Source organism: Sceloporus undulatus, chromosome 1, assembly GCF_019175285.1.
Source record: "Sceloporus undulatus isolate JIND9_A2432 ecotype Alabama chromosome 1, SceUnd_v1.1, whole genome shotgun sequence".
Lineage (NCBI taxonomy): Eukaryota > Metazoa > Chordata > Lepidosauria > Squamata > Phrynosomatidae > Sceloporus > Sceloporus undulatus.
Window position 1 is genome coordinate 362,087,145 of NC_056522.1, and position 14,390 is coordinate 362,101,534.

Below are 14,390 nucleotides of genomic sequence, written 5' to 3' on the forward strand. Positions count from 1 at the left end.
ATAATAATAATAATAATAATAATAATAATAATAATAATAATAATAATAATACAGGATCTCAACATCCCCATTTCCCCCCTCCCTCCCCTAAAAGAAGAATTAAGCAATTAAACATTAAAACAATCCAGTTTGAATCCAATATAAATAAGCAACGAGCCATCGGGTGCGGAGAAATCGAGGAGATAGTCATATCAGATGTGTGGCAAACACATCAATAAAACGCATAATACATACATAAACCAACACTACATAATCTCCGATCCCGCTACCTTAAAACAGAAACAGCAATATTATAGAGTACAGATTAAAATTAGTTAAAACAGACGTCATTGAAGTGGGACATCTCGGGGCAGACAAGGGCTATCCATATCAGTGCAGCGGGAGGTCAGTCTGGGAAAGCCTGCTGGAAGAGATCCGTCTGAACGGCCTTTCTAAAGGCATTAAGAGTGGTGATCTGTCGGATCTCTTCCGGCAGGTTGTTCAATACTTTAGGAGAGGTGGCTGAGAAGGCGCTCTGGGTAACTGCAGCTAGCGTGGTCTTCCTTGGCTGCAATAGGTTTTTTCTCAGAGGACCTGAGTGTGCAGGGTGGATTGCATGGAGGAAGGCACTCCCACAAGTAATCTGGATCCAAGCCATGAAGGGCTTTAAAGGTTATCACCCACACATGCTGGATTCCAAGGAAATATCTTCTTTGAATTGCAAATGGACATTATGGCGGGTTACAGACCGCCAAAAAGTGGCGGCCTGCACCCGCTCCTTTCCCTGCCGGATCAGGGCCTCAGTGGTCAGAGCGGCAGCCGCTGAGGCCCCGATCTGCCGCTTTCCAGGCTGCGGGGAAGCGGCAAAAGGCCCCTTCCCCGCGGCGGCGGGGAGGAGGAGAAACCTTTCTCCTCTGCGTCGCTGGGCGCAGCTGTCTGAAGGCTGCGCCCAGTGACGCAAACGGCAAAAGGAGCTCCGTTTCGGAACTCCTTTTGCGGCCGGGGATGGGCCGCACTATTCGCTTTGGTGCAGTGTGACGTCACATCCTCCCCGCCACGTATAGTGGCGGCGCGGTCGTGACGTCGTAATGGTGGCAGCCATGTGGAATGGCTAAATAAATAAATAATGGAGGGGAGGTGCCAGCTTGCAGATAGCCCTCGCTACCATCTGAACTAAGACCAGAAGCAGAAAATGCAGTGTGAAGTCGAAAACCTTCATGGCCAGCATCCATAGTTTTTTGTGGGTTTTTCGAGCTCTGTGGCCATGTTCTGGAAGAGTTTATTCCTGATGTTTCGCCTGCATCTCTGGCTGGCATCTTCAGAGAATCTCTGAAGATGCCAGCCACAGATGCTGGCAAAATGTTAGGAATAAACTCTTCCAGAACATGACCACAGAGCCCGAAAAAACACCACAAAAAAAAGATAAATGCAGGCCTATGACCAACATCTTCAATTTCTTGTTCCTGTTTCTCCTGATGAAGAAGCCAGTGTGACTTCAAAAGCTTTCAACATGTAATTGTGCATTTTGGTTGTCCCGATAAAGGTATCATTAGGGTCAGGGGTTTCCCCAGCAGACAATGGATCACTAATTAACAGACACCAAACCTCTTTGAGTATCTTCCCACTCTGAGGCCCTGCCATTCAATACAGAACAATACTCAGATAAATTGTAAAACCACTCCTTCCAAGACAAATCCCTTTTTGCATATCCTCCCAGCCTGAGGCCTTGCCATTCAACAACAGAATAATACACATATTAACATGGGAATCACTCTTCCCTACCCAGGGTCACACAGTGTATACATATATACATGTGTGTGTATATATTTGCACTGGAAAAAAACAATAATGCTAGAAAAAGTGGAAGGAAGCAGAAATAGAGGAAAGCCACATGCTAGATGGATGGACTCTATTAAGGAGGTCATGGGTGTGCTTTTGCAGGACGTGAGCAGAACAGTGGAGCATAGGGAGTCTTGTAGATGTCTCATTTGCAGGATCACCATGGATTAAGATCAACTTGTGGGTGGATAACAACAAATCCAATATAAAATCACATAAAATATACACAAGTTAAAAACAAACAACCCCCCCCCCCCACCTGCTTCATAAAACCGCCCTGCTCCATAAAACTGCCCTGCCATTATGTACAGAAAGCCTGCCAATGCTAGCATAAAAATGTTTTTACTAGCCGGTGAAAGGCCAGCAGGGAGGGAGCCATCTAGCCTCCCAAGGAAGGGAGTTCCAGAGAATCGGAGCAGCCAGTTAGAGGGGATGACCCCACTGCTACCCAAACATCTGTCTTTGGGCAGAAACAAGCTGTGGCATTCACCTGTGCTTCTTTAAAATCATAGAATCATAGAATTGGAAGTGACTCCAAGGGCCATCCAGTCCAACCCCCTGTCATGCAGGAACTCACAATCAAAGCACCCACCACAGATGGTCATTCAGCATCTGTTTAAAAGCCTCCAAAGAAGGAGACTCTACCTCACTCCAAGGCAGTATGTTCCATTGTCGAACAACTTGTACTGTCAGACATTTCTTCCTAACATTGAGGTGAAATCTCTTTTCCTGTAGTTTGGCATCCATTGTTCCATGTTCTAGTCTCTGGAGCAGCAGAAAACAAGCTTGCTCCATCTTCAGTGTGACACCCCTTCAGATATTTAAACAGGGCTATCCTATCTCCTCTTAACTATCTCTTCTCCATGCTAAACACACCCAGCTCCCTAAGTCTCCCCTCATGCTGAAGAGACAGCATGGTTGGAGTGACACTCAGTAGGAGGAGAAAGGAGAGACTCAGTGGTTTCTTACATTTTTAAAATTAATAAAAAATGCTTTAAAATTTTAAACAATTTTTTATTCTTTTAAATTTTTATTTCAAAAACACCACATTTTACCAATTTTTTCACTTGAACCACATTTAGGCTGTGTGTAAGACCTTGCAATTTAAACGTATAATTTTAATTTCGCCAGTTGTTCAAGTCACAGCTATTAGCATTACAGTCAGTGTGATATGGGAATTTCGATTTGTGAGTCACGTCAATCCAAAAAAACAAAAACAAACATTCCTTAGGATTCTGATATGGCGTGGTATGGGAGGATGTCAATGAGAGGGGAGTGACACCTTGAGTTACTGCACCGTGTGATGCCAACCTTAGTGACACCACTGAGCTAGGTCTGCCTTCTTCAGGGTGACCAGCTGTCCTAACCACACAGGAGAACCAGGCACCCCCAAATGGAGGACAATCCAGAAAAATGGAGGACCTTACACAGTAAAAACTTAAAACATTCATGTCAATATAAAATCATTTCCTGTGGTTTGTTGTTGTTGTAGGCCTTCCAAGTCCGTTCCAACTTATGGTGAACCTATCATGGCATTTTCTTGGCAAGAATTGTTCAAAGGAGGTTTGCCATTTCCTTCCCCTGAACAGGCATTGAATCCTGGTCTCCAGACTCATAATCCAATACTCACACCACAATGATGAACTACAACTCTGGAGACCAGGGTTCAATTTCTATTCAGCCATTAAACCAACTGGATGACCATGGACAAGTCACACTCTCTCAGCCTTAGAATCTTCTCTAGTTCCTAGTTTCTAGTTCATTGCTGCCCTTCCAAGTCCTAGTCTTTTTCTGATTTCTTGACTGCAGTCTCTGTTCTGATTGATGATTGAGCCCATGTAAGGAAAATCTTGAACTATTTCAATCTCTTCACCATCTACTTTAAAATTATGTAGACTGTCTGTGGTCATAATTTTTGTTTTCTTGATGTTCAGCTTTAAACCTGCCTTTGTGCTTTCTGCCTTGGCTTTCTTCAATAATCTTTCCACATCTTTGATATTTTCTGCTAGTGTTATGATGTTATCTGCATATCAGAGACTCTTTATGTTCTTTCTCTACTTTTCACGTCACCCTCATCTGCATCTTAGCTCATTTTTTGTATGATGTTCTCGGCATACAAATGAAATAGATAGGGTGATAGAATACAGCTTTGCCTGACCCCCTTCCCAACTGGAAACCATTCTGTTTCTCTGTATTCTGTCCTGAAAGTAGCCTCTTGCCCGGAGTACAAATTACAAATTAAATAGATAGGGTGATACAGATTACGCATCAGGACTGTCAACTGTTGTGGCACACCCATTCCTTTAAGAGGGATCCATAGTTTCTCATGACCTATACAATCAAGTGCTTTGCTATAGTCGATAAAGCACAGACTGATCTTCTTCTGAAACTCCTTAGTACATTCCATTATGTTTGCTATATGATCCCTAGTGCCTCTTCCTTTTCGGAACTTCCTAACATGGGATTAGGCATACACTTTAATGAACTACTTGAATTTCCTTAACCTACTGTTCAAATGCCTCCTGAATGTCAGGACTACAGACATAGTTCAGTTTAAAAAGTTCCTGACAAAGAAGCTACTTTTTACAAGAACTTTTAATATTTATTTTAATGTATATACATACGTTATGTATTTAACATTTTGTGTGTGTATATACATATCACCATGGTGCTTTAAAAGTATAATAACAGCAAAAGCAGTTCCCTGACCTCAAGTTTACAATCTAATTAAGACATGATACAAAAGGAAAAGGTGATGGCAGTGAGGTAGGGAATTAAATCTATTTCTCCCTCTGAGATCAGAGCAGTGGCAGTTGGGATTAAGGGAGGGCTTCCACAGTTACTAAAAAAGACATGCACATGTAAGGTGGACTTATGCATGTACATGTCACTAATGGGATGCTGGCCTGTGATTCTCTTTTAAGTGCCAGAGAGAGGTTTGGGTGCCCAAATAAGTAGGCTAGTCTGGGGTGCTACACACCTTTTTAGGTGCTGTGCAGGGAGGCACCAACTACTGCTTTAGTTCAGTCTGCAGAATACCTTAGGTTGGCCCTGTTGACAAAGCCTGGTTAGTGTTAACCATAATTTTGCACTTCAGCGTGCCCAGATAACTGTCACTAACAATGAGCTTTGATTCCCCCCCCCCCCCCCGGTCTTTTCTATATTCATTTGGAAACTCCATACAATGAGTCAGACTGTGAAAGAGCCAGGGACTTGAACTGGAAACAATGACCCAAACAAGGAGGACTGACGCCACTCCTGGCTCTGCTTCCTGGAGCGTCCTGGAGCTTGATGCCAACTCAGTGTCGAGCAGACAAAAACCAAACACGTTGAATTCCAAATGTCATTTGGGGAATTGAAAGCATCTTGGTTTTTGAAAAATGGGTTGGAAATCAAAACTTTCCAGGCAAACTTAATGGAATATCCAAGCCTGCAGGAATCCTGGAAAGGAATTGTTTTTCCTTTGTGTTATGTTCACACATAAACATAATGAAGGACCCTTTCACACTCCATGGTTATATATAGTCATACCTCATATCCATGGATTCAACCATTCATGGTTTGAAAATATAATATATTCCAAAAAACAAACATTGTTTTTGCCATTTTACGTAAAGGACACTATTTTACTACACCACTGTATTTAATAGGACTTGAGCATGCACAGATTTTGAACCAAACCCCAGCAGATACCAAGGGCCGCCCACTGTACCAATTCAACACCATTGCTACTGGCTCCATCTCATGGAACCCTGGGATTTGTGGTTTGGGGAAGGGTACTTTAAATTCACCAGAGAACTCTAGTGTCTCAACAAACTACAAATGCCATGATTCTACAGAATGGAGCCATGGCAGTTAAAACAGAATCAAAGTGCCATAACTAAGTGTTAAAAGAGTTACCCTCTGTGCCATTATTATGGAGAAAACAAGGAAGAGGCTTTGGAGCAGAAAACACATAGCATGGGGATGTTATTTTTTATGATTGAAAGTTTCTGGGAGATGTGGTCCAAAAGGTTACCTTTCCAGGGTCTTCAGGTGGGAGGATAAGTGATAATGTAAACCACCACACCTTAACACCTTTGGTGTAATCCGCCTTGATTCCTTTGGGAAAAGGTGGAATATAAATAAATTATTATTATTATTATTATTATTAACAGACCTGATTGTTTTTTGTGGGTTTTTCAGGCTATGTGGCCATGTTCTAGAGTTTATTCCTGACATTTCACCAGCATCTCTGCAGATGCCAGTCACAGATGCTGAAACACCAGGAATAAACTCTAGAACATGGCCACATGGCCCAAAAACCCCACAAAAACTGTGGATGCCAGCCATGAAACTATTCAACTTCATAGATCTGATTCTCTGCTTTGGAACCTAAGCAGGGTTAGGCCAGGTTAATATTTGGATAGGATACCATCAGGGAATAGCTGAGTCAGCCAGGAAGAACTAAGAAAGTACCTCCAAATAAATAAATAAATAAATAAATAAATAAATGTCCCTGTGCTTTTTGGACTACATTATGCATCGTATGTATAAGTATTGTAAAGTTACAGCAGTACAGTCTAATAGTAAAGTTGTTTGTTGGAGTTTATAAAATATTAATACAAATTGACTAAGTGGTAAATTGTCCAATGTACTGCATTTAAATATAATAATAATTGGAATTTTGTCAATACAGTGGACCCTTGTTATACTCTGGGGTTTGGTTCCAAGATTCCCCGTGTATAACAAAATCTGTGGATGCTCAAGTCTCATTAAATATAATGACATAGCAAAATGGTGTCCCTCATAAAAAATGGAAAATCAAGGTTTGATATTTGAAATGTATACTTTTTTGGAACATTTTCAAACCGTGGATGCTTGAATCCGTGTATAAGAAATCCGTGTATAAGAAGGGCCGGCTGTATTGTACATCGTTATCTTCTTGTTTCTCCACTGCTTAGTTATTTTGACTAGGAAAGAACCCGGCCTGAAACTTGAGAGAGCATCTGCCAGTCAGTGTTGACAATACTGGGAAAGAGAAAGCAATGTTCTGACTCAGTATAAGGCAGCTTTCTTTGTGCCTCTGCAGAAATAAAGAGCACAGCACAACAAAAGTCCATGAGAACTACAGTAAATCCCACCAACCGTGGTGGCACTTAAATAAGCTATGACTAACACAGAGATCCTGGATGTTTCTTCAGCTGTGAGTTGATATTGACCTGAATTGCCTCCAAACAAGCATGTTTAGGATTGCAGTCTTATACCCTGGGTATCCATGGTTTCTCAGAAGTAAATCCTAATGAATCTGAAGGGATTTCTTCTTCAGAACTTCACTACAACAGCATAACGTGAAACTTTGTCTGCTAAAGGTATTAGCAGTAATCCTTTCTTGCTTGGCAGGCATAACCCAAAGGTAGTTCTGTTGTTCATATTCCATTACTTTCCATGGAATGTGTAACTATGCAAAAAATCTCACTCAGGCATTCCAGGTTTGTTATTCACACTGAGGAACTGCATCTCTGTGCATCTCTGCAAGTTCAGTTACTCACTTGCACTCGAATAAATATGCAGTTGATGGTGCAAATGTATTCAAAGCACATTCAAGGCATTCAGAGTTTTATCCTAGTTTATTTTGAGTCTATTTACATCAGTTATTCACACAGTCGAGAATTTGAATCTTTCAGGTTATTCAGACAGTGAAAATAATTCAGATAGAATCTGGGTTGAATCTTTGTTACTTATGTGCATTTTGAAAACATCTAATTAAGTTGGGGGGGAGGTCTGCCAAAACTCCCACTTAACCAGGGTTAATTGATGTCGGATCTTTTCCCATGTTTTTCTAAAAGATTCACAATCTTGGCTATGTGAATAACTGGAGTGAATAGACCCAGGATAAAATGGGATAAAACTTTGCTTGCCTTGAACATGCTTTGAATAAATTTGTACCATTGACTCCATATTTATTTGAGTGTAAGTGAGCAACTGAACTTGCAGAGATGCGCAGAGATGTGGTTCCATAGTGTGAATAATAAACCTGGAATGCCTGAGTGAGGTTATTTGTTGGGTGAGATTATTCGGAGTTATGGAGCTGGGTGTTATCAGTACGCTGATGACACCCAGATCTATTTCTCTGTGTCTCGTTCGCTGGCCTCGAATTCTAATGGCATCTCTTCTCTCAATGAATGCCTCCAAGCAGTAATGGGCTGGATGAGGAAAAATAGATTGAAACTGAATCCGGACAAGACGGCGGTGTTCAAAGTAGAAGCCCCGAAACCAAGAATTGGGTTACAGTCTCCAGTCCTGGATGGGGTCACACTCTCCTCTAGTGACTGTGTTCGCAGTCTGGGGATGCTCCTTGACTCATTGCTCCTGATGACAAATCAGGTAAATGCGACAGTCAAGAACGCCTGTTACAGCTTCAGCTGATACGCCAACTGCGCCCTTTTCTGGAAGTAAGGGATCTTGAGATTGTTGTACACGCACTGGTAACCTCACGTCTAGATTTCTGTAATGCGCTCTACATGGGGCTACCCTTGTGCTTGATTCGGAAACTGCAATTAGTGCAGAATATGGCGGCCAGGAGCATCGAGGAGGGACCATATTACTCCGGTATTAAAGTCCCTCCACTGGCTGCCTATTAGTTTCTGGGCCCAGTACAAGGTGTTGGTTATCACCTTTAAAGCCCTAAATGGCTTGGGTCCAAACTATTTCAGGGACTGCCTCCTCCCATATAATCCTCCCCGCACACTCTGGTCCTCTGGGAGGAATTTTCTGCAGCCTCAAAGATCTAGGCTTTCGGCTACCTCCCAGAGGGCTTTTTCTGTTGTCGCCCCCAGATTATGGAAAGGCTTGCCGGATGAGATCCATCAATTGACATCTTTAGACAGCTTTAAAAAGGCTGTCAAGACGGATCTCTTCCAGCAGGCCTTTCCAGGATAGTTAATCCCAGCCTCAGGAATCCCTCTTCTCATGAGAGTCCCCAAGGTCCTCCCTGGAAATGCTACCATAGTTTACTGTTTTATTTGTTTTGTTTTGTTTTGTTCTGTTTTGTTTTTGTCTTGTAATAATGTGTATGTGTTAATGTTTAATTTGTTGGTTTTAATTATAATTGATTTAATAATTTTTAAGGTGGGGAGGGAATTTTGATGTACAATGTATTGTATTTTATTGCTGTTAGCCGCCCCGATTGACCTCAAAGGGGCGGGATATAAATATTATTATTATTATTATTATTATTATTATTATTATTATTAGTTGTGCTAAAAACCCCAAAGTGTTCAGTGACCACTTGGGGGAAAAAAAACTAACATTGATTATCCTTGGTTAAGTGGTTTTTGGCAGGCCCCCCCCCCCATTTAATCGGATGCTTTGATATGCATATGATCAACAAAGATTCAACCCACATTTTACCTGGATTTTTTTCAGCATTTGAATAACTCTTTAGTGGTCTTTTTACATTCCTCCCTGACAATGTCCCCAACTTTTGGTTTGACCCTATATGCAGGGCAGGTGGTTATTCTACATTGGGGGACCAGATCTTTTGGTCCTATGCCACTCTGAGAGCTGCGTGGACTACCTGAAGTCTGTATTTTAGAAAAAGCTCCATAAACCAATTTCTAGTTTGAAAAAAAACAAAACACCAAGTACTGTGTGATGTTACATAGGGCATAGAGGCTCTGCCAGCTATTTAGAAGTTGAACAACTACTCCTAGAGACTTACAGGAGAGGCAATTCACTTTTTGTGCCTGAAAAAGGAGTGGCCAGAGGTACACCTCAAAAATTGAAAATCAAAAAACTTTGTGGCCCCATTTTCCTATCAATAGTGGAATAGCATTTTTATAAAGCACCAGCCCTCATCACATTTCAAGCCCTTCAACATTTCACGCCTCCCAACATTTCACAAATGAAAACTGGGACACATGTAGCTAAGCAATGTCAGAGTACAGTGGGTCGAGATGGCACAAGTTATTAATGAAGAAGACCACACAAGCCTGGAGATGTTGCAGCAGTTTGTTTTTACCTGAGCCTACTGGGAATAGCAAAATCCCAACCCCTCCTCTTCCGTTGCTGAGTTAGTTGAGCACCAACTACTTTTGCACATTGAACTCAGCTTGCAGTAACTGAAACATAAGCTGCAGCTAAAAGGGAGAAATGGGATGAGGAGAGAGAAACTGGGACATTTTAAAAGCAATTGAAAAAGTTGAACAACAGAGGATTGATCAGGCCTGTCCCTGCCAAAATGTTCTGGCATCCCTGGAGTAGGCAAAAGGCAAATTCAAGAGCTTGTGGGGCAATCTCTTTTCTTTTTATTTCCCTCTCCTCCCTTCCTTCCCAAAAGGTTGTGCATTGTGAAATTCCAGCATACTTGCCCTCCAGGGATCTTGTGGAGACAGGTCATATCCAAATTCACAGTTCAGATTATTTGATGCTGAGGTTCTGACTCATCCAGGGTAAGTGTTCCTGATCAAAAAGCACTGGATCTACACCAGGGACTCATCTGGCTTCATGTTTCAGAGAATGGGGCCAAATTATGTGCTGCATTTTAAGAGAGATATAAACTTAACCCCCCTTTTTATCATGTATGCTTTCAGAGCACATGTACAGGCTTATCTGCACTGCAGAAATAATGCAGTTTGGCACCACTTTTAACTGCCATGGATCAGTGCTATGGAATTCTGAGATTTAGAATTCAGTGAGATATTTAACCTTTTCTGTAAGAGAGCTCTGGTGACACAACAAACTACAAATCCAAGGATTCCATAATATGGAGGTGGTTAATAAAGCCTTTCCCAAGGCCATATACATTTGCATTAGAGAAGGAGGAGGTCAATGAAAGGAGCTCCTAATGCACAGCAAATATAACGCTTTAAAAATAGATTTAGGTATAGTATAATATGCTTTACATATTTATTTATTCTTGTTGTTATTTGCCATTAAGTCAGCTTTGACTTATGATGATCATATGAATGAGAGATCTCCATGAGCCCCAGTCATCAAAAGCTCTGCTCGGGTCTTGTAAACTCAAGAGTTGTGGTTTCCTTGTTTGAATCAATCCGTCTGAAATGTGACTTCTTTTCCTACTTCCTTTAGCTTCTTCTAGTATATGTCCTTTCCAATGTGTCTTTTTCTTGATACGTCCAGAATGGTTGTTGCTGTCATGAGGGTGCTCAACAAAGGGTTCTCAACAATGGCTCCTTTTCATCCTGGAGGGAAGTGACCAGTAGGGTCCCACAGGGCTCTGTCCTGGGCCCAGTGTTATTCAACATCTTTATCATTGACCTGGATGACAGAATTGGGAGCATAATTATCAAATTTGCAGATGACACCAAATTAGGAGGGATAGCTAATACTCCAGAGGACAGGATCAACATTCAAAATGATCTGAATAGACTAGAAAGCTGGGCCAAAGCTAACAAAATGAAATTCAACACAGAGTAATGTAAGGTACTGCACTTAGGGCAGAAAAATGAAATGCACAGATATAGGATGGGAGACACCTGGCTGAATGAAACTACATGTGAAAGGGATCTAGGAGTCCAAGTAGACCACAAGTTGAACATGACTCAACAGTGCGATGCGGCAGCTAAAAAAGCCGATGCAATTTTAGGCTGCATCAATAAAAGTATAGTGTCTAGATCAAGAGAAGTAATAGTGCCACTGTATTCTGCTCTGGTCAGGCCCCACCTGGAATATTGTGTCCAGTTCTGGGCACCACAATTCAAAAAGGACATTGAGAAACTGGAGCGTGTCCAGAGGAGGGCGACTAAAATGGTGAAAGGTCTGGAAACCTTGCCCTACGAGGAACGACTCAGGGAGCTGGGGATGTTTAGCCTGGAGAAGAGAAGGTTAAGAGGTGATATGATAGCCCTGTTTAAATATTTGAAAGGATGTCATATTGAGGAGGGAGCAAGCTTGTTTTCTGCTGCTCCAGAGAACAGGAACCGGAGCAATGGATGCAAGCTGCAGGAAAAGAGATTCCACCTCAACATTAGGAGGAACTTCCTGACAGTAAGGGCTGTTCGACAGTGGAACAAACTCCCTCGGAGTGTAGTGGAGTCTCCTTCCTTGGAGGTCTTTAAGCAGAGGCTAGATTGCCATCTGCTGGGGATGCTTTGATTTGGATTTCCTGCATGGCAGAGGGTTGGACTGGATGGCCCATGCGTTCTCTTCCAACTATGATTCTATGATTCTATGAGCTTCCTAGTCATTTCAAATTTATGGTGCTCTAAGATGAGCTTATCATGGGATTTTCTAGGACTGAAAGTGTGAGACTCACCCAATGGTCACCCAGTGGATTTCTATTCCCAAGCAAGGATTTATACCTTGGTCTTCAAAGTCATAGTGCACCTCTCAAACCACTACACCATGCTGGTTTTCATAAACTACAATACTCTCAGTTTAAACAGCTTGGTTTCTTGTGACAGTTCAAGCCTGGGTTTTTTTTTTAGCATTCCATGGTACCTATAAAACTCTTTTAGCACCACATTTCAAATAAGTAGATTTCCCCCCCTGTAAGTTTTCTGCACTGTCGAGCTTCCAGAACTGCACATAGAAACTGAAAAAATTATGGAATTGATGATTCTGATTTTATGTATTATAAGTTTTTATGTATTATATAAGGCAAAAAGACAGGTGTTATAAGACAATATAATACACTTTACAGTTAAGCCAAAAAGGCCATTACTTGCCCATTGAATGTCAAGTCAAGTCAAATTTTATTGCTTTGGGCCAATGGCCTTTGCATGATTGAATGTATACTCTGCAGTGTCCCAGGGAATGTACAATGGATCATACAGGTTTAATGAATTCTCAGAAGGAAAGTCTGATAAAAGTGTTTCCATCAATAAAGGGCCATCCTCCTTGTAGATGGCAATACAGTGTTACCCCGGGATACGAATGCGCCGCCTTACGAAATTTCCGGGTTACGAAAAAATCCAATTAAAAAAACTGTTCCGGGTTACGAAGGTTATTTCGGGTTACGAAAGAAATTTTGGTGCTTTTCGGCGCTTTTTCGCACCAAATCGCGGCTTTTCCCCATTAGCGCCTATGGGGTTTCGGCTTGCGAAAGCCTTTCGGGTTACGAAAGTGGCGGCGGAACGAATTATTTTCGTAACCCGGGGTAACACTGTATATCATATAGCAATAAAATTATTCACAGTTTTTCTTGAGCAGGAGTTGTTAACCTACAGCTTTCTAAATGTTTTGTACTTCAGCTTCCACAATGCCTTGCCACTGACATGCTGTGTAGGACTGATGGTAGATTTGGGCCAAAGGATCTAAAGTGTCAAAGGTTTACATATGTGCTAGCAGTCCAGATTTGGCAGGGACCATTCCAGTTAAACCTCTATCATCCCATTTTTTTCAGCTGCTTTTAAAATGTCCCAGTTTCTCTCTCTTTCTCCCACTTTCCTCCTTTGGCCTCTGCTTATTTCTATTGCTGCAAATTAAGTTCAAATGGAAAAAGTAGTTTGTACTCCATCAAGGGAGGGAAAGGAGAGAAGGGGAGAGGATCTTGCTATAGCAGTAGACTCAGGCAAAAACAAACCACTGTAGCATCTTCTAGCTTGTGTTCTTCCTAATTAATCACTTTTGTCATTTTGACCACACTCTGATGTTGCCTGGCTGCATGTTTCCTGATTTTCTTCTATGAAATGCTGGGAAGTATGGGTTCACCAGCCCTATTCTAAAGGATCCATAGATTTGAGGAGCTTCACAATGGAGATGTTTTGCAAGATATTTGGGAACAAGAGTACTGAGGGACCAAGTGGATGACTTTGGTTGGATCCTGGAGCCAATTTTGCCCTCTGGGAGCTGTCTTGGACTGCAGCCCTTACTTGATTTCCCAAATTCAGTGGCACTTTGAAGGACAAAGTGAAAAGCCATTAAAAAGAAAAAAACCATGAAATGCTTGTTTTACAGGGGTTCCTCCCATTTACTACTGAATTTTAATCATGTGTTTTGTTGCAGAATTTAAATTAAACCTTTCCCCCTTTTATTCTTTTGGCAAGCAAAGCAGGAAACCACAAAAGTGACCTTGGTTATCTGTACCATGCTATCTGTAGCTTGCCTTTTCCCACCCCCAGCTTTGGATAACAGGATGGTGATATTCTGTAGCAAAAAAACCCCCTTCATTATGTTCTTTGCAGAACTGTGCTTCAATTAAAATAAAATAAGGGATAACCTTTTCCAAGAATAGATGACTGGCAATCCTGCTGTCATCTTAATATAGCGTGTGACCAGTGTTGTGCTAGATATATTTTAGTGAGATAGACTGAACTGACTGGAACACTCTGAGCCTAAGGCTTTACATAAATATAGTATCAAAACAGACAAGCAGAAGAGGCATCTGTGACCCATAACCCAAGACGTACAAAGGAAACATATTCTGTTGCTGTTTCTTTCAAACCATTCCAGGTGCATCCTATTTACATATTATACATGGCTTTTTAATATCAATGCCTGTTCACTATGCATGGCAACAATGACAGAACGGCATCCACTTAGCAATGAGCGCCATTGATTTTTACGTGGCTTAGTGCCAGGTAAATATGTATTGGATTGTAGCCTAACATCTTCTGCATTCATATTTT